Here is a 22,146-nt window from a genome sequence, read left to right on the forward strand (position 1 = left end):
CTGTGCCTTCTAGGGGACCCATGTCCCTGTCTGGGGTACGTATGGCTGTGACAAGGATTGTCTGTGTGATTCTCATTCCATTTAGGCAGTCACAGATCAGCTGCTTCACTCTCAGCCTCAAATTCTTCTCCTCTGTTCTAAACAATTGCCCTGATGTGGGGATCGGACCCCTGCTTCAGTTCCCCTACCCACTGGGGGCAGGTCCAGTCCTACTAACTCTCCTCTTTTTCCCTTTACTTCCTTCATCCTACAGAGTTTTGGGTGGTTCTATATATTCTTTCCCAGTGGTCAGGTACTCCTGCCTGCTCTCAACTGGTGTTATGCAAGCAATTCTGGGTCTGAGGTGTATTTCTGATGTATCTGCAGAGAGAGATGTACTCCACGTCCACCTACTCCTCCTCCATCTTGTTCTCCTGTATTTTGGTGCCTTGAAAAGTCCATGCTGTCTTCCTGCCAGGGTTTCTCAACCAAGTCTGGGGAGAGAGGGCTGTATTGTCAAGTAATTCTGGAAAGTTTGTGCACCGTCACTCCCCTTTACTATTTCACAATCCAATGAAAACAATAAGAAATCTTTGGCTTAACATCATCTAACCCCAAACTTCCCAAACTTATTTCTGACTCCTGCTCTTCAAAAAATACCTACTGTACCTTACAGAACTGGAGTTCTGTGATACTTGCCTTGGGGACCAAGATAATATATCATAGTCTTGCTTTTGATTTCATAAAAATCTCTGAGAGCCATGGGCTCCCTTCCTTTGTGCAAGAGATGCCAGTGAGTAAGAGCTGGCTCCAAAGGATTTGCCGTCTTATATCTCTCCCACTCTTTCCCTGGATATTCCCATACCCCCAACTCTGAAAAGGAATTCCACATTATGTCACCCAGATGAGTATATTTATTCTCAGCCAGTGATACTAGAGATGAGGGAATGACTCTCTAAGTATAGAACTGGCAGAACTGATAGACATAGTAACAAACTGGATATAGGGTTGATATAGATTATTTATGTCCCCCAAAATTCATATGTGGAAACCTAATCCCCAATTTGATGATACTTAGAGGTGGGAAATTCAGGAACTGATTAGGTCAAGAGTAGAATACTCATGAATAGGATCAGTGCCCTTTGAAAAAGGACCTCGGAGAACTCCCTTGACCTTTCTACCACCAGTGAAATGATGATTGTCTTGAACCAGGAATCAGGCTGTCACTAAACATCAAATCTGCCAGTGCCTTAATACTGGTATTCCCAGCCTCCAGAACTGTCAGACATAAATTTCCACTGCTTATAAACCAACCGTAGACGGACTAAGACAGGTGTGAAGGAGAAGATGAAATCAAAGATGATTGCAGTGTTGAGTCCATTCATAAAGAAAGAAAATGGAAAGAGGGGTAGAATAAATTATTGTGTGCTCACCATTCCAAGCTCTGGGAACAGAGAAATGAACAAAGATAATTTTTATTTTTACCTGTCCAGATTACAGTGCAATGGAATATCTGGTCAGAGTCACCTGAAAAATTCACAAATGTCCTTCAGGCAGACAGAACCACATGAGCAATACACTTTAAATTACTCTTGTAAATTTACTTCTTGAACAAGCCTTACAGTTTAACAGTTGTCCCCTTATTAAAGCACTTCCTCTTAATCTACTGTTAAAAATACATGTGCTTTCTGCCCTCAGGAGCCCTGTAAGGCAGCACAGAGAACATACAATGAACAAAGGGAGGGAATGAGCTGTGATTCCTACTTCAGTCTTTTCAGTCACAAAAACAGAAGAGAAAATTCACAAGCAGCATAAGCAACATTTGAATGAGATGTACATATTATCAGCATTTGATATGCACTTAAAACTTTCAAGATACACAACTCTGTGTTGGGCGCTTTATGAACTCTATCTCATTCTCTCTAAGATGCACTTTTTTCAGCCTTGTAAATAATTGAAAACATGTCATAGAGGTCTCTTTGTTCTATCAAGGAGGTAATTGTGTATTTTGCAAATACAAATAAAATTTCAACAAGAGGCTTACTGATTTTTTCTGTGATCAGTTATCCCTAAGATATAGAAAAAAACAGAATCAGATCTAGTTGCAAACTTATAGTTATAGGTCTATTAACAAGTACATTCATTCTTTTATACAACATGAGTTCATTCTTGGATTGAATTTTTGGAAATCTATATGTTACACTTAAATCAGAGGGAGAAGTTTAACCTTAAGAACATTTTATAGCAGAATGCCAAGTTAAAGGTCTTTTCTCCTGTGACATCAAGCAAGGAGGCCAACCAAGGGTCATTTTTCATTTCTTCTTTTGCTCTTCTATGTTTTACAATTTTTCAACAATGAAAATGGGGCCGGGTGGGGGTACAGGCAAGAAAAGGACAGGGCTATGGAACTATTTTGGTAAAGTCTCTTAAAACCCAAAATATAAACAGTGTCAAAAACCAGTTGCTAAAAGTTAATATTGATTTTTAATGTGATAAAACAACTACAGCTATGCCATATCTGATCTCCTTCTGTTCATTTAAGATGAAGGAACACTTCAGGGAGAACTTGAGGTATTCTTCCTTACTGTCAGAATCCCCCATCTCTTCTCAAATCGTGTTGTTGCTGCTGCTGCTAAGTTGTGTCAGTTGTGTCTGACTCTGTGCGATCCCATAGATGGCAGCCCAACAGGCTCCTCTGTCTCTGGTATTCTCCAGGCAACAATACTGGAGTGGGTTAGGGTTAATGAAGGTTAATTCATATGTTTGAGCCCATTTGGCCAGTCCCTGGTCTGATGTAAAGCCTTTTGTAATTACAGCGCTTTAAACAATCCATAAGCCTTGACAAGACTGTTTTTCCCAGAAGCAAATTATCTCTTCGATATCCTCCAAAAGACTCGACTCTGAATATCTGATTCACCATCTTCATGATTAATGGATGGCAAGAAGGAGACAAGATGCATAAAAACAACAACAACAACAAAAACAGCCTGCAAAAGATCAGCTGTACAAGCAGGAATCAAAATCAAATGACTTGAAGAGGAAATCTAAAGAGGGTTGAGAGAAATAATAGACTTAGGAATCAGAGAGGCCTGAATTTGAATCCCAGTTTTATCACTTAGAATTAAGTAACTGGCAAGGATTTCTTACCTCTTTGAACCTCAGTCTCTTCATTAGTGAAATGAAGTATATTACAAAGTGGCTTTAAGGATTAAGTGAGATGGCATGTATGCATAGACAGAAACTCAGAAGTTGTACATGGAAACCTTACCCTTGTCTTAGAGGGTGATTTGGGAGATTATTTGAAATAGCACATCTAAGACATATATCACAGAGTCTGGCACATGGTAAATGTTCATAATATGATATGATGATTATTATTCTCATTGAATTTTTATGTCCTTACTCATCTGGAAGTGGGTAAGGTGAGCTACTTCTAACAGGAATGCAGATGACCAATTTCAAAACCCCGAGTTACTAAGAAATGAGACTGGGCCAAGTCTAATAAAAATAGCAAAACCTCCAGGGCAGACAGAGAAAAAATATAGTCTCTTTATATTTTTGACATTTCTATTCATATGGACCACAGACTAAGGGGAGTATGTAAACAAATGCACCTTGTTACCATGAGACCCAATGTTGAAGGTCCTTGGTAGGTGACTGAGTCCTACATACTCTGACACTACAATTGAAGTTTATACCAGAGCACTAAAGAGTTCTAAATACTAAGAAGCTATTCACTAGGACCAAACAGAACTGAACAATAGGCATCATCCACATTTTCCCAGAAGAGACGGGATGGAGAGGTTGATAAGAATTTATTCATGTCTTCATTCATTCAAATTTACAACCTACCTAACTCTGTAACAGAATTCCAGGATGGTGAGGCCTCCTATAGCACAAGGAGGCTGGGGAGTGCAGTCTATCCTGAGGGCCCTTTGAATATAATGAATAATACATATGATATGGTTATTGCTGTTTATACTTTAGAAAATTAAAGTTCTGGAGATGGATGGTCATCATGGTGGCACAACAATGTCAGCATACTTAATTTTGCCAAGACGTAAATTTAAAATGGTTCAAATGATAAATTTTACATTCTTTATATCTCATTACAATTTTAAAAATTAATATTTATTTTTCCTTTCTTAACTTCAGGTATTGCCTCTGACATTCACATAAGAAAAAAAAAAAATTGACACTAAGGCAATAGCCCTCCATCACAAAACAAAACAAATTTTACAAGGAAAAATGTCATTTCTCATTTATGTTGAGCATGAAAATTAGCAGGTACTTTTAAAATATGAGTGAAATATTTATCATCCCCTGGCAATGTGTGTGTGTGCACTTAGTCATGCAATGATATCAGTAAATTTAGGTTTTACAAGTCAAGTCAGCCCTCTACAACAGAACAGAGATTATAATGACTCCAGGCTACAGAAAAGACATTGTAGCTGCTGCTCAACTCCTCACCTGTACATCAACTACACTTGCCAAATGTACTACTCTCATTAACAAACTGTAATTTTTAACCAAAGCATTCATATTTGTGTTAATATAAGACAACTAGGGATTTCTATTTAAAATCACCCAGCACAAGCAGTGATCCTCTCAGTAGTCCTCGGAAGTACTAGTAAATGACTTCTATTCACAGACTTACTATAAAAGTTTGCCCACATCACAGAACAGAGGCTGCACTAAGATTCAGATTCCATCAGTGGAACAGTACACTGAAGGCACACAGTAAGGGCTCAAACATTTCTCCAATAATCACCTACTTGCCACTACTCAAGTACATCTCAGGACTATTTTCCTTAACTCTTGTACTTCCTGGTGGCACTGCTTCAAATTCACTGGGCCAGGGCCACATCCCCTCCTCCTTGTTTAGAAAAATTAGGCCAGATTTTAAGGAAATTATATGGATGAAAGACTGGAAAAGTCATTTTTTAGGTTATTCCCTAAAAAGCTGTCTTTTCCCTCCTAATAGCATGTGGATTTGAAAGGTGACTTCACATCCATGTGGTTTAACTTCTAGATTTATTGAAGAGCTACACTGTATTTTCCCTTAATGGATCATTGCCTTGTCAAGACAAAGGAGCTTGTGTAACTCAATGAAGCTATGGGCCATGCCATGTAGGGCCACCCAAGATGGACAGGTGATAGTGGAAATTTCTGACAAAATGTGATCTACTGGTGGAGGGAATGGCAAACCACTCCAGTATACTAGCTGTGAGAACCCAATGAACTGTATAAAAAGGCAAAAAGATCTGACACCGAAAGATGAGCCCCTCAGGTCTAAAGTTGTCCAATATGCTATTGGGGAAGAGCGGAAGACAACTACTAATAGCTCCAGAAAGAATGAAGCAGCTGGGCCGAAGCAGAAATGACCCTCCATTGTGGATGTGTCTGGTGATGAAAGTAAAATCTGATGCTACAAAGAACAGTATTGTGTAGGACCCTGGAATCTTAGATCCATGAATCAAGGTAAACTGGAAGTGGTTAAGCAGGAGATGGCAAGTGTAAACATCGACACTTTAGGAATCATTCAACTGAAATGGATGAAAATGGGTGAATTTAATTCAGATGACCATTATATCTGCTACTGTGGGCAAGAATCTCATAGACAAATGGAGTAGCCCTCATAATCAACAAAAGAGTCTGAAATGCAGTACTTGCATTAAAAATGCATTTTTTTAACCTTAAAAATGACAGAATGATCTTGGTTCGTTTCCAAGGAAAACCATTCAACATCACAGTAATCTAAGTCTGTGACCCAACCATCAATGCCAAAGAAACTGAAGTTGATCAGTTCCATGAAAACCTAGAAGACCTCCTAGAACTAACACCAAAAATGATGCTCTATTCATCATAGGGGATTGAAATGCCAAAGTAGGAAGTCAAGAGATACCTGGAGTAACAGGCAAGTTTGGCCTTGGAGTACAAAATGAAGTAGGGCAAAGGCTAAAAGAATTCTGCCAAGAGAACATACTTATCATAGCAAACACTCTTTTTCAAGAACACGAGAGATGACTTTACACATGGACACTACCAAATGATCAGTATTGAAATCAGGTTGTTTACATTATTTCGTGTTGAGGCTGGAGAAGCTGTATACAGTTAGAAAAAACAAGACCTGAAGCTGAGTATGGCTTAGGTCATCAGACCCTCATAGCAAAATCCAGGCTTAAACTAAAGAAAGTGGGGGAAAACCACTAGGCTTGTCAGGTATGACTTAAATCAAACGCTTTATAAATATACAATGGAGGTGATGAATAGATTCAAGGGATTTGATCTAGTAAACAGAGTGCCTGAAGAATATGGACAGAGGCCCATAATAACTGTATAGGAGGGAGCAAACAAAACCATCCCAAAGAAAAAGAAATGCAAGAATGCAGAGTGGTTGTTTGAGGAGGCTTTACAAATAGTTGAGGAAAGAAGAGAAGTGAAAAGCAAGAGAGAAAGTGAAAGGTACATGCAACTAAATGCAGAGTTCCAGAGAGTAGCAACGAGGAACAAGAAGGACTTCTTCAATGAACAATGCAAAGAAATAGAGGAAAACAACAAAAAGGGTAAGGCTAGAGATTTCTCCAAGAAAACTGAAAATTTCAAAGGAATATTTCATCCAAAGATGGGCACAACAAAGGACATAAATGGTAAAGACCTAATAGAAGCAGAAGAGATCAAGAAGAGATGGAAAAAATACATGAGAGAATAGCACTAAAAAGATCTCAATGATTCAGATAACCACAATGGTGTAGTCTCTCATTCAGAGCTAGACAGCCTGGAGTGTGGACCTTAGTTAAGTGGACCTTAGGAAGCACTGCTGCCAATGAAGCTGGTGGAGGCAATGGAATTTCAGCAGAGTTGTTTAAAATCCTAAAAGATGATGCTATTAAAGTGCTACATTCAATATATCAGCAAATTTGGAAAACCCAGCAGTGTCCACAGGACTGGGAAAGGTCAATCCTCATTCCAGTTCCCAAGAAGGGCAATACTAAAGACTGTTGCACTCATCTCTCATGCTAGTAAGGCTATGCTCAAAATCCTCCAAGCTGGGCTTCAGTATTACATGAACTGAGAACTTCCTGATGTTCAATCTGGGTTTAGAAAAGGGCAGAGGATCCAGAGATCAAATTACAAGCATTCACTGGATCACAGAGAAAGCAAGGGAATTCCAGGAAAACATCTACCTCTGTTTCATTGACCACGCTAAAGCTTTTGACAGTGTGGATCATAACAAACTGTGGAAAACTCTTTAAAGTGATGGGAATACCAGACCGTCTTATCTGTCTCCTGAGAAATATGTATGAATCTCAAGAAGCAACAGTTAGAACCCTGTATAGAACAACTGACTGATTCAGGATTGAGAAAGGAATATTACAAGGTTGTTTATTGTCACTATGTTTATTTAACTTACACATAGAGCACATCATGTGAAATGCTGGGTTAGATGAGTTACAAGCTGGAATCAAGATTACCGGGAGAAATATCAACAACCTCAGATATGCAGATTAAACCACTCAAATGGCAGAACGTGAAGAGGAACTAAAGAGCTTCTTGATGAGGGTGAAGGAGGAGAGTGAAAAAGACAGCTTAAAATTCAATATTAAAAAAACTATGATCGTGGCATCTGGTCCCATCACTTCATGGCAAATAGTAGAGGAAAAGGTGGAAGCAGTGACAGATTTCCTCTTCTTGGGCTCTAAAATCACTGTGGATGGTGACTGCATCCATGAAATTAGAAGACAATTGCTTCTTGGCAGGAAAGCCATGACAAAGCTAGACAGTGTGTTAAAAAGCAAAGACATCTCTTTGCCGACAAAGGTCCGTATAGTCAAGGCTCTGGTCTTTCCAGTGGTCATGTACAGATGTGAGAACTGGACAATAAAGAAGATAGAGCACTGAAGAACTGATGTTTTCTCACTGTAGTGCTTGAGAGTCCTTTGGAAAGTAAGGAGATCAAACTGGTCAATCTTAAAGGAAATCAACCCTGAATACTCTTTGGAAAGACTGGTGCTAAAGCTGAAGCTCCAATACTTTGGCCACCTATGTGAACAGCTGACTCATTGGAAAAGACTCTGATGCTGGGAAAGATTGAAGGCAGAAGGAGAAGAGGATGAAAGAGGATGAGATGGTTGGATGGCATCACTGATTCATTGGACATGAACTTGGGCAAACTCTGGGTGATGGTGAGGGACAGAGAATCCTGAGGTGCTGTAGTCCATGGAGTTGTGAATAGTTGGACACAACTTTGTGACTGAACAACAACACTGCAATTCATATAAAAAGCTTGACTTAAGGAAAGTTATTATTATTATTACAGGAAAACAACAATCCACTGTTATATGCTTAGTAGGTTTCTGGCAGGCAGAGATGGTCTTCAGAGGCTCTGGTCACTATCTGAAGTCCCATCATCACAAGCTTGACTGGGTCTTCCCTCAGATGCAGAGACACTTCTCTGTAACCCATCAACCACCATTCATTGTGAAGCTCTGGAAATCAGGCTCTTGTTCTGCCCTTTGACATGTGTTCAGGACCAATGGTTTCTCCTTTCAACTCCATTGACTTCATTCAGAAAATCACTGAAATCATTAATATTGGGAAGAGAAGAGTGTATTGTTAGTGTTTGGAAGACAAAAGAAGAACAAAATCATTCAGAAATTTAAGGAATTGAATTTACTCCTTTTGTATGCTTTGCACTCCTCCCAGTACCCTGAAGTCCTTAGAGCCACAGCAACTGTGAGGTTGTTCATTTAGAGTTAAGCGGCATGAACCTGGAGCCAGGGTTTCTAGGTTCAAATCCTCTCTCTACCACTTCATAACTGTGTGATGGTGAGCAGGTTAATCTAATACATTTGTACCTAGGTTTCCCCAACTGTAAAATTGGGCTGGTGGTAATTTAGTTGCTAAATTTGTTCAACTCTTGTAGCACCATGGACTGTAGACCACCAGGCTCCTCTGTCCATGGGATTTTCCGGGCAAGAATACTGGACTGGGTTGCCAGTATCTTCTCCAGGGCATCTTCCCAACCCAGGGATTGAACCTGTGTCTCCTGCATTGCAGGCAGTCTTCTGCATTGCAGGTGGATTCTTCACCAGTCAGTCACCAGAGAAACCCTGTAAAATTGGGCTAATGATATTCAAGAGTGTCTACCTCACAAGGTTTCTAAGATTAAATGAGTTGTTATCTATAAAGTAGTTAGAACAGTATTCAACAAATATTTACATGGCACATAATAACATTGTATAAAATAAATCCTTACTCTGCCCTCACAGAAATTCATCATTGTCTATCAGTTACCAAGTCTTATTGATTTTGCTTTCTAAATACCTTCCAAATCTATCCCTTTCTTTTGATTCCCAGGGTTCTGGTTTTGTCTGTTTTTTGTTGTTTATTTTATGGTTTGCTGCTCTAGTGTTAGTCACTCAGTTGTGTCTGACTCTATGGACTGTAGTCCACTAGGTTCCTCATTCATACTGGAGTGAGTAGCCATTTCCTTCTCCAGAGGATCTTTCTGACCCAGGGATTGAACCCTTGTCTCTTATGTCTCCTGCATTGGCAGGCATATTCTTTACTGTCTGAGCCACAGTGATTTTGCTTTCTAAATGCCTTCCAAATCTGTCCTTCTTCTGACTCCCAGGGTTCTTGTTTTGTCTGAGACTTCATCACTTCTTGCCTGGATGACTGTAATCCAGATCAATTAGACATCCTTCCACCCTCCTACTGACTACCAGGATCATATTCTTACAATCTTATGACACCACTCTCATGCCTCTAGTGGCTCTCCTATCAAAGTTGACAAGGTTCAAACCCATGGCATGGTATCTAAGGACCTTTACACTTTGGTCCCAGAACTTTTCCAGTCTCATCTCAGGTCACCCTTCTCCCATCACTTGTGCCCCAACTACTCCTGCATGCCACATTCTATCACAGCCATGCTTTCTCATACAAAATTTTCTGTCTTGAATGTCAGTCTACAATACTCCTGTCTACTTTCTAAATTCCTACTTATCCTGCAGCCTCCATCTAAAGTATCCTCTTGTCAGTGACATCTTCTCTGACTCCCCTGACACCCCTGGGGCAAAATTACTTTCTACCACTACAGCATCCTACAGCTCATTCAATATTCAGCTATTTAGCTGCATATCAGTTGTAATGTAACCATGTATCTACCAGACAATGAAAGCAAGGCCATATGTCATCATACATTCATTTATTCAACCACAGTGAGGTTGGAGACAAATTTATAAACAAGGCACACTTGATCTCAGTCTTTGTGGAGCTTATAATCAAGTACCCAAGAAATAAACAAACAAACAAAAAATAAATAATTATCAAGTATAATGAGTACCAAGAAGGAAAAAACATGCTTCTGTGGTGGAGAAAAACAGGGAGTGACATTTCTACATCCTCAGTACTAACCATGCCCTCTGGCTCATATGCCCTCATGAGTGCAGTCAGATTGGCAGAGACCATTGTGATTACTCATTTTAGTTATCAAGTGATTGATTTCATTTCAACCCTAATCCCAAGTTCTGTACAAATATATCCCTACAATAAGACATAATCACTATGGCAACTATTTACTTCCTGTTGTAAAACATTCACAGATCCTGGCCATTCATCAACTAGTAGATGTAGAGGGAAGTAGGGGGAAATTTCAGTCTTTCAGAAACGTGAGTCTACATCAGAGCCAGACAGAAATTTGTGGATTCTAAATCCTGGTCTTAAATTAGCATGAGCCCTAAAGGATACCTGAAGTGAGCAGTGGTTTCTCAAAGCATGGCCCCTGGACCAGCACCAGCATCACCTGGGAAATTGTTAGAAATGTAAATTCTCAGAGTCTGCCTCAGACTTACTAAATTAGAAATTCAGCAAGGGGGCCGTTAAACTGTTTTTTTTGTTTGTTTTGTTTTGTTTTTTAAGCCTTTAGGTGATGCTGATACAAACTTTAGTTTCAGAGCTATATATAAAAATCTAAATCTTGCATAACTTGTCACACTGATTACTCTTACTCTGAGTAGGATTACAATGAAAAGGGACATTCCAGGTATGTCATATTAACTTTCTGACCTCGTGTCTCCAAGCTCTCTGGCAACTTAATCTCATGAAAGTACTTGCCATTTCCTAATTATGCCAGCTTCTGTGCCTTGAGTTATTGCCTTTGCCTAAAAAATTAATAAATCTTCCTTGCCCTTTAAGACCAAGTTCAAATTCCAGCAACTCTGGGGTTGCTTATCTGACCTCTCCAGCAGAACTAATCACTCTCCTTTTGTCATTTTATAGTGCGTTGTATATATTTTCCCCATAGTCTTCATCATATTATATGGTTATTGGTGATATACACAAATTTCATGGTTTCTTCCTTGCCCACAGTTCCTAAAAGAGCATCTCTTTACAAGTAGAGATCTCTATAAGTAGAGATGCCTGCTCACCAGGAGTGCAGACCTCACCCCAAAGCAGCCAATACAAGCTCACTCATAACTTGAGTGGTCTAGTTCAAATAAATAGTTAGACTATTCTAGATTCTCTTCCTTGAGAATCTGGACTGAGACATCAAATTGACCATCGATTTGCAGTGGGACATAAAGCAACAGAGTGGTGACATAGATGGGGCCAAGGTGAAGAATCCATGGGGTCATAAATGACTCACAAGTACAGCAAGGAATCCTATCTTCCATGAGAGGGGAGAGAGGCAGGTGTGCAGAGGAGAGCAGGGAGATCTTCTTGAGAGGTGGAATGTGACTGCAGTTTCTAATGGTATGACTAAATGAGTAAGTAGTGGCACAAAACAACCACTGTGTTGTTATACCATAGATTCTGTGGGTGAGGAATTAGGATTTGGCTCAGCAGGAATGACCTGTCTCCTTTTCATGCTCCTTGAAGTATTGGACCTCAGCTGTGAATATCTGAAAGGCTAGAGGCTTGGAAAGATCTGGAAGCTTCTTCACTCACATAATATGTTGCCTTGGTTGAGATTGTCAATTGAAATGTCTACACACAACCTCTCCAAATGACTTGGGCCGCCTCACAACATAGCAGCCTCAGAATAGATAAACATTTCATGTGATAGTTCAGGGCTTCAAGAGCAAGTATTCCAACAATTTAGGCAGAATATGTATAACCTTTTACAACCTAGGCTTGGAAGTCACACTACTTCCATGGTACCCTATTCATTAAAGCACTTACAAGCCAGCACAGAATACAGAGGAAGAAGATAGAACACATCTCTTTATGGGAGGAATGTCAAAGAATTTGACACCATGCTTTAAAATCATCACAATGTGCTAATAATGGGCTTCTTTTCAAAAGCAGGCTGTGTTCACTGCTTCCAGCTGTGAGGAATAAGACCTCACACACAAAAAAGAGAAAATAGGGTGTTTGCAGATATCTTACACTTCAATCTACTGAATCTGTTCATCACTATAGAAATGATATGGTGTGATTTCAGTATTCTTGAAGTGTACAGAGGTTGGGGTAATATACAGTCTTGCCAAAATTTATTGAGATATGGGATTAGGACTACCATAATTTATTTTGGCTTATAATGTACAAATAACTCAAATACTTCAATAAAAAGAACACATATAATCTAATAAAATAGATATAAATAGACACCTCATCAAAGGAGATATACTGATGGCTAATAGCACACAAAAAGATAGTTATCATTAGTCATTAGAGAAACGCAACCTTATAGTTCACACACTCTAGAATGGCTGTAATAATAAAGACAGATAATAACAAATGTTGGTGAGGACATGGGGAAACCTAGCCTTCATGTATTACTGGTGGGAATGTAAAATGATGCAGCTGCTTTGGAAAACAGCTTGGTGGTATCTTAAAAAGTTAACTATGAATTTACCATATTCCATTTTTTGTAGACACTTATGTATCTTCCCAAGTGAAACGAAAACACAGATTTGGATGTGATTTTTCTTAGCAAAATTATTTAAAAATAGCCAAATATTGAAAGCAACCTAAATATCCATCAACAAGTGAGTGGATAAATAAAAGGTGATACAGTCATATAATGAAATACTATTCAACACTTAAAAAAACTTTTTTTAAATTTAATAATAATTGCTTTACAGAATTTTGGTGTTTTCAGTTCAACCTCAACATGAATCAGCCATAGGTATACATATATTCCCTCACTTTTGAACCTCCCTCCCATCTCCCACCCCATCCCATCCCTCTAGGTTGATACAGAGCCTCTGTTTGAATCTCCTGAGCCATACCCGTTGGCTATCTATTTTACATATGGTAATGTAAGTTTCCATGTTACTCTTTCCATACATCTCACCCTCTCCTCCCCTCTCCCCATGTCCATAAGTCCATTTCTATGTTTCTTTCTCCATTGTTGCCCTGTAAATAAATTCTTCAATACCATTTTTTCTAGATTCTGTATATATGTGTTAGAATATGGTATTTATCTTTCTCTTTCTGACTTACTTCAACATTTAAAAGAAATGGACTACTGACAAATGCTATGACATGGATTAAGCCTAAAAATCATTAAGTGAAAGAAGCCACTTAATATGAGACCACGTATTACATGGCTCTACTTAGATGGAATTTCCAGAAAAGGCAAATCTATGAAGACTAAAAGCAGTTATTTGTTGCCTGGGTGGATGGGTAGTAAGGAGAATTAAGAGTAAATAGGCATAAGGGATTTTATTGGGGTAAAAGAAATGTTTTAAAACTGATTTATGATGGTGGTTTGGTGAATTTGTTCTGAAAGTTGTTGAAATATACTTAAAATAGGCAGTTTATATACTATATAAAATTTGCTTCAATTGGTTACAAAAATAAATTTATTTTTGAAAAGAATAAATTCAAAATTTGCTTTATTTTTATTTTACTTTTTCTGAACTGATCTTGATTTCTGAATACGCAACACATATAGAGTGAACTTTAGAAAGATACATTTATTCTGTCAAAGAACTAGACTTATGAGAGCACAAGAGAATAATGTGCAAGCTGGCTGGCAGTTGATCATGACTAATTGATTGAGGCCAATGAGTACAGAGATTAAGAGCAGGGTTTGGAGTCAGATAGACTAAGGATCAAATCTTGCCTCCACTTCCATTTACTTGATGGGTAAAATTGACTAAATTTCTAGATGACAGTTTGTTCACATACAAAATGAAGATTAAGCAAACCTCAAAGGATTGTCATAATTAAATGAGATCATGTTTTGGAAACACATATAAATGGTAGCTATGAACCATTACTGAGTGATATAACAGTAATATCCCCATTTATTAAAAATATGTTTTAGAGGTATTTTTTCTGGTAAACAGCCCAAAGTGACCTCTAGAAATGGTTCACTATTCACTTGACCCACAAAATCCCACCAAATCATGCAAATCAAGAGCTTTGAATCTTTGTGTTCACTTTTAGAACACTCATAAAACCATCCAGGCCATCAAGGGTATGCATATCTGAAAAGCCACCACGTATCTGAAGGATGTCCCTTTACAGAAGCAATGTGTGCCATTTCGTTGTTACAATGGTGGAGTTGGTAGGTGTATACAGGCCAACTAGTGGGGCTGGACACAGGGTCGGTGGCCCAAAAAGAGTACTGAATTATTACTGAACATGCTCAAAAGTGCAGAGAGTAACACTGAACTTGGTGGTGCTAGTGGTAAAGAACCTGCCTGACGGTGCAGGAGACGTAAGAGACACAAGTTTGATCCCTGTGGCAGGAAGATCCCCTGGAGGAGGAAATGGCAACCCACTCCAGTATTCTTGCCTGGAGAATCCCATGGACAGAGAAGTCTGGCAGGCTATAGTCCATAGGGTTGCAAAGAGTTAGACACAACTGAAGCGACTTAGCATGCAAAGCTGAACTTAATGTAGATGTAAATGTAGAGTCTCTGGTCATTGAACACAGCCAGGTGAACAATGCCTCCAAGATATGGTACAGAACTTACAGCACTCATGGTCAAATCAACCCATACATGAGCTCTCCTCACCACATTGAGATGAACCTTACTGAAAAAGAAGATTGTTCCTAAACCAGAAGAGGAGATTGCACAAAAGAAAAAGATATCCCAGAAGAAATTGAAGAAACAAAAACTTATGGCTCAGGAATAAATGAAGCAAATAATAATAAATGCAAAGAAAAGTTAAAAAAAAAGTCTAAAATTTTAAATATGGATTTTGTATTTCAGTGCTTAATAGACACTCAGTAAATGTTAGCAAAATTTTAAAAGCCCATATAACTCTTGCTACATTGTCTTAATATATATATAAATTAAAGCTTAATCCAACTTTTTCTTGTCTCCAAATCATATTAGATATCCTTTTTTTTTTTTTTTTTTAACTGATTCATTTGTACTCAGTTGTTTCTAGGGCTAAGATAGATAACTATAAGATTCGGGATAAGTATGCTATCAGAAATTTTCAATTCTTTTCGTGGTTTTTGTCTGTGAATACTCTAGATTATCTCTTCTATAGTTCTAAAAATGAGTTTTTTCTTCTCAAAAAGTGGTTACTGATCTTACAGCTCTCTTTCCTATATCAGCAGCAAAAGGAAGAAAGCCAGGAACAAAATACAGTATTTCCTCCGCTCTTCACTGCTCCCATCTTCCCTGACCTTCTCTCCCAGCCGCAGGGAGGTAGGAGTAAGATCTGCAAAGTGAAGCTCCTCCTCAACAGGAAGGCTGCTTTCCACAAACCTGATGGAAGTCATTGTCTACTTAATTTAAGGAATAAAGACATCTTTTTGCTCCTGAAAGATGCTTCCTGCTGCTAACTGCTCTTCCAGATGTTGCTTGAAATTAAATTCAATGGGAGGCATATTTACTGTTGAAATTGCCCATGGAACTTGCAACTTCTATAGTTTAGGCATAGAAAAAGACACTAAAATGAACTTTAGAGACTCCTATTCTAATCCTTTCCAGTAAGGAATTTGCTTCTGATGCAACTGTTTTAGTATGAGTTCCTTCAAACTAATGTTTTAAAGATTTTGTGTATATTACATGTGTGCCTCCATGTGTATAGAAAAATGTTCTGGAACAGAATCAGTTCTAAACAGATTTGAAGCATCATAGTATTTCTCGAACTTTTGTGGCTTGAGAACCACATGAAGGACTTGTGAAACAGATTGCTACCCGCCTCCTTCCCCTCCCCAGTTTCTGATTTAGCAGATCTAGGATGGAGACAGAGAAATTACATTTCCAACAAGTTCCTAGCTCATGTCCATGATACTGGTCCAGAGACTACACTTTGAGAACCATCATTCTAGAAGAATGACTACTGTCTCTGCTGACCCAAATTCTTAGAGTCACCATTTTAAACTGCAGTATTCAAACAAATGATTTTCCATTGTGAATCTTCTGAATGAAGAACTCTGAAACCTTTACTACTCTAAGTGTTATCCTTTTTTTGCTGTTTCTTTTTTAACACAGATTTTTGTTGCCTAGGGAACAGACTGAGCTGGAAGAGGTTTCTTAACCAAAGTGTTCCCCAGTTCAAGATTTTATTTCCTATAAGCCAATACATATCTTCAAGTAGATCACTTCTCTTTTCCAGGTCTCTGCTACTTAATTTCTATACAGGAGTATATGTATATTTCTTATCACATTCCTCTTTTTAAAAGATGAAAAGTAAAATAATTAAATCATGGTTTATATAAGAATTTAAAACAAGGTAAAGGCTGACACACATATGTTACTGATTCTCACATTTGTCCTTTGTGTGGACATTATAAAATTGCATAACATTTTATCTTCTTCCCTTTGTGCTTGTGGGGAGTACATGGTGAGAAAAATATCATCATATAATTAACAGGATATTGTAACCTGGGAAATTCTTAGTGTAGGTTTGACTTTATATAATAAATGTGGTTCTAAAAAATTGAATATAGATGAACCTGATGTCAAATCCAATTCTCTTACTAGTTCTCATCATAGAATTAAACATAGGCTCCTTTGGTGGTGGTGGTGGGGGGGATGGCTCTAACACATAATAAATGCATACCTAAGACTATAATAAACCATTTAAATAGAAAATGGTAATTTTCGGATAAAAATAATAACAGCCAATCTATGCCACAAATTATGAATACCAAGTAGCTAAGGTCATTCTCATGTTTGATACACTTGCTTAAAGGTCGGTCCTGAAAAACTGTCAGGCTAGCTGAAGAGAATTTCCTTCTCTTCCTAGTGATGAAATGTCACTAGGAAAGCCAGCAATGATAAACTGCAGCAATTAACACATGCAGGGGATAACATGTCCTCTAGAGACACACACATGTCTCCTGTAGGCCAGGAGATATGTACAGCTTTAAAGCTAGTCATCTGGCATGGTATATCAAGTTAATTCTTTAGAATTAAAATTTTGGTTGTTAAAATTTCTCTAAGCAGCAGTGCCACAAAGTGGTAAGATCACAGACTCATAATCGAAGAGCCTAGGTTCTATTCCTAACTTTAAAGCATTGGAGCTGCATAACCAGGATCTTGTAATCACAAACCAGCAGCACTGCCATCACCTGGGACCTTGTTAGAAATGCAGACTCTCAGCCCTGGCCCAGAATCCGTGTTTCAAGATACTTGAATAGGCAGATTATATAGTGGCTGCTGGATGAACTTCCCTGTTCCCTCTTTAGGACTGAGATGCTTACTCTCCCAGTGACTGAGGAGGCTGTCCTTATCTGAAAAACGCTATTGATGGTGAGAGCTGCTTCACCAGGGTCATTACCCCTTTTCCAAAGGCAGCCTTCATCCAATGACTGGTCATTGTGAAGGTCTTTGCTCCTGACCCTACTTGGAACTACTCTGAAGGCCACCACATTTTCAAAGTTCCCCCGTGTTGACAGAAACTGTTGCTAAGATTGCACTTGGTCCAAATTCTCTTTCTGCCCAATGTCCCTTTCTTCTTTTGCCTTCTACTGGTGTTTTCCTGAGAGTACTTCTTATTAAACTTTCTTCATGCTAAGCTTCATCTCTAGATCTACTGTCTGGGGAACCAAATCTGCAATAACATTGACATCTGAAATGCTTGAATTTTGGTTATGTAAATTAATCTCTAGCTCTTCAGTTTTCTCATTTGTAAATGGGGATAAGAGTATCCTCAAGGTATGCTGTAAGGATTAAATATCCTGATGTTTGTAAAATACTTAGAGCAGTGACTGACTCTTGCAGTGTCACATAAGTGTTAGTTAACACTATACAGTAAGTCTGTGGATAAGGAGTTAACATCTGCAAAAACTCAAATTCCTCGTAAAATTTTAACAAAACGCTACCATGAATATGCAAAAATTAAGTTCAATTAGGAAATAATCATTTTACTTATATGTTCAATCACATTGCAAGGGCTGATGGGAAGGAAGTGTAGGAACACATATACTAATATGTTATCTGAATTTAAATCAAAGATATCAAGCTGAACCTACCTCAACATAACAAGGGCCATATCTGACAAACCCATAGCAAACATTTTCAACTGTGAAAAACTGGAACCATTTCCTCTAATATCATGAACAAGACAAGGATGTTTACTCTTGCCACTTTTATCAAACATAGTTTGGGGAGTGCTAGCCACAGCATTCAGAAGAGAAAAAGAAATAAAAGGAATCCAAATTGGAAAAGAAGTAAAGCTCTCACTGTTTGCAGATGACATGATACTATGCATAGAAAATCCTAAAGATGCCACCAGAAAACTACTTGACTGTATTCATGAATTCAGAGTGGTTGCAGGATAAAAAATTAATACACATAACTCTCTTGCATTTCTATACACTAACAACAAAAGTTCAGAAAGAAAAATTAAGGAAACAAGCTCATTTCCTATTGCATCAAAAGAATAAAATTCTTAGGAACAAACCTACCCAGGGAAGCAGAAGATCTCTACTCTGAAAACTATAAGAAACTGATGGAAGAAATCAAAGATGACACAAATAGATGAAAAGATATACCACATTCTTGCGTTGGAAGAATCAATATTGTCAAAATGACTATACTACCCAAAGTAAACTGCAAATTAAATGCAATCCCTATCAAATAACTAATGGTACTTTTTCACAAAATTAGAACACAATTTTTTAAAAATGTGTATGGAAACACAAATGGCCTTAAATAGCCAAAGCAGTCTTGAGAAAGAAAAACTGAGCTGGAGGAATCAGGTTCCCTGACTTCAGACTATACCACAAAGCTCCAGTTATCAAAATAACATGGCACTGGCATGAAAACAAAACTACAGATCAGTGAAACAAGATATAAAGTCCAAAAATAATCCCATGCACCTATGGTCAATTAATCTATGCCAAAGGAGGCAAGAGTATACAATGACAAAAACACACTTCTTCAATAAGTGGTGCTGGGAATACTGGACAGCTACATGTAAAAGAAATAAATTAGAATGTTTTCAAACACCATACACAAAATAAATTCAAAATGGATTAAAGACCTAAATGTAAGACAAGATCCTATAAAATTCTTAGAGGAAAATATAGGCAGAGCACTCATTGACATAAATCACAGCAATAATCTTCTTTGATCCACCTCCTAGAGTAATGAAAATAAAACCAAAATTAAGCATATAGGACCTAATCAAAACTTTTGCACTGCATAGGAAACCATAAATGAAACAGAAAGATGACTCACAGAATGGGAGAAAATATTTGCAAATGAGGTGACCAACAAGGGACTAATCTCCAAAATATACAAAAACTCATGCAACTCAATATCAGAAAAAAACAAACTGAATCAAAAATGGGCAGAAGATCTTAATAGACATCCTTCCCAAAAAGACAGACTGGTGGCTAAAAAACACATGAAAAGATGCTTAACATCACTAATTATTAGAGAAATACAAAACAAAACTACAATGAGGTATCACCTCACACTGGTCAGATTAGCCATCATGAAGATGTCTACAAACAGTAAATGCTGGAGAGTGTGTGGAGGACTGAGAACTCTCTTACACTCTTGGTAAAAATGCAAACTGATACAACCATTCTGAAGAACAGTATTAGGTTCCTTAGAAAACTTAAATAAAACTACCATATGATCCAGCAATCTCATTCCTGGGCCAAGCAATCTGAAGGAAACCATAATTTAAAAATATACATGTACCTTAACATTCATTTACACTATTTACAGTAGCCAACACCTGAAAGCAACCTAAATGTCCATCAACAAATGTATAGATAGAGATGTGGTAAATATATACAATGGAATATTACTTTGCCTTAAAAAAGAACAAGATAATGCCATTTTCAGCAACATGGATAAACCTGGAGATTATTATACTAAGCGAACTAAAGTCAGTCAGAAAAAGACAAATATTGGTGGCGGTCCTAGGATGGCAGAGGAATAGGATGGGGAGATCACTTTCTTCCCCACAAATTCATCAAAAGATCAATTGAACACTGAGCAAATTCCACAAAACAACTTCTGAACGCTGGCAGAGGACACCAGGGATCCAGAAAGGCAGCCCATTCTCTTCAAAAGGAGGTAGGACAGAATGTAAAAGATAAAAAGAGAGACAAAAGAGTAAGGGAGAGAGACTCATCCCAGAGAGGGAGTCATGAAGGAGGAGAAGTTTCCAAACACCAGGAAACCCTCTCACTGGCAGGTCTGTGGGGAGTTTTGGCATCTCAGAGGGCAACTTAACCGGGAGGGAAAAATTTAAACAAACAAACAAACAAACAAACAAAACACCCACAGAATACTCTGCTAACCGCAACTCTCAGAGGAGAAGTAGCCCAGATGCTCCTGTCCACCAGCAGTGAGCAGGGGCTGAACAGGGAGGCGAGTGTGCTGCACATTTAGGGTTAGGACCAGGCCTGAATGCCCTGAGGACAATCTGAGGGAGCTAACATGAGATAGCAACCCAAACTGTGGGATAGCCAGAGAGAGGGGAGGGGGAGAGAGAGAGAGAGAGAGAGAGAGAGAGAGAGAGAGAGAGAAACTTTTCTGTGAAAAGCTCTAATCTAAGGCACTGCTGGGACTGTTCACAGAACTGAGCGAATACTAGAGGAGAGCTAGCCAACTGAGGACTGGCCCCTCCCTGCTCTGGAAGCAGAGAGGCAGGCAGGCGACATCCAGATCGGGAAGGTGAGGGGCAATCTTGGCCCCAGAGATGGCATCCTTTACCAAACTGTGAGCAGGCTCCCAGTTGCTAACCAAGTCTTCCTGGGATCCTGGACAGTTGACATCTGCCAGGAGGGTTGCAGTCAAAGATCAGCTCCCCAGAGGAGACACACGGCAGACCTGAGATGACACTGTCACTGCACACCCAGGAAACCGAGCGGCTGGGACCAGGGAGGTGATAAGACACACTGCCCACCTGGGAGAGTGCGTTCACCAAGCACCCGGTCACCTGAGCTGCTTGCACCTGGGAAGGGCACAAAACGCAGACCCAACCAAGTCTGTGCCTTTGAATAGTACCCAAGAACCTGAACCTGAGTGGCTTAGGCCTGGGAAGTGCACACAACCCAGGGCTGGCTTTAGACAGTTCCCCTGCAGAGCAACCTGGAGCCTGAGCAGTGTAGACTGGGAGAGCACACATGCCATGAGCAGGGGCAAACCCAGTGTGGCCCAGACACTGTGAGCACTCCCCACACACACCAGTGATATTTATTTGCAGTGTTCCTCACCCCGACCCTCAACAAAACACAATTGAGCAAGCTAACCTAAATAAGTGACCACTTCACCCCGTACATCAGGATGGGAATTAGACACTGAAGAGACTTGCAAACAGAAGAAGCCAAAATAAAGAGAGAATAGCTTTGGAAGTGACAGGTGTAACAGATTAAAACCCAGTAGTTAGCATTGACTACATTGGAAGGTGCCTATAGACCTTGAGAAGAAGTAGAAGCTGGAACAAGGAACTATCTGAAACTGAACTGACCCCACACTGCCCTCAACAGCTCCAGAGAAATTCCTAGATATATTTTACTATTCAGATCAGATCAGTTGCTCAGTCGTGTCCGACTCTTTTCAACCCCATGAATCGCAGCACACCAGGCCTCCCTGTCCATCACCAGCTCCCAGAGTTCACTCAGACTCACATCCATCGAGTCAGTGATGCCATCCAGCCATCTCATCCTCTGTCGTCCCCTTCTCCTCTTGCCCTCAATCCCTCCCAGCATCAGAGTCTTTTCCAATGAGTCAACTCTTCGCATGAGGTGGCCAAAGTACTGGAGTTTCAGCTTTA

General features: G+C 39.1%; 1 long non-coding RNA gene across 1 annotated transcript in view; it reads right to left on the bottom strand.

Moving 5' to 3' along the window:
* Nucleotides 1–8,271: 8,271 nt before the first annotated feature.
* Nucleotides 8,272–22,146, bottom strand: part of LOC123334872 — a 57,786-nt gene continuing 43,911 nt past the window's right edge. The window contains exon 2 of the long non-coding RNA XR_006553070.1: nucleotides 8,272–8,558. This is a non-coding gene — a long non-coding RNA (uncharacterized LOC123334872). The remainder of the gene's footprint in view (nucleotides 8,559–22,146) is intronic.

This window comes from Bubalus bubalis, chromosome 1, assembly GCF_019923935.1.
Source record: "Bubalus bubalis isolate 160015118507 breed Murrah chromosome 1, NDDB_SH_1, whole genome shotgun sequence".
NCBI classification, from domain to species: Eukaryota; Metazoa; Chordata; class Mammalia; order Artiodactyla; family Bovidae; genus Bubalus; species Bubalus bubalis.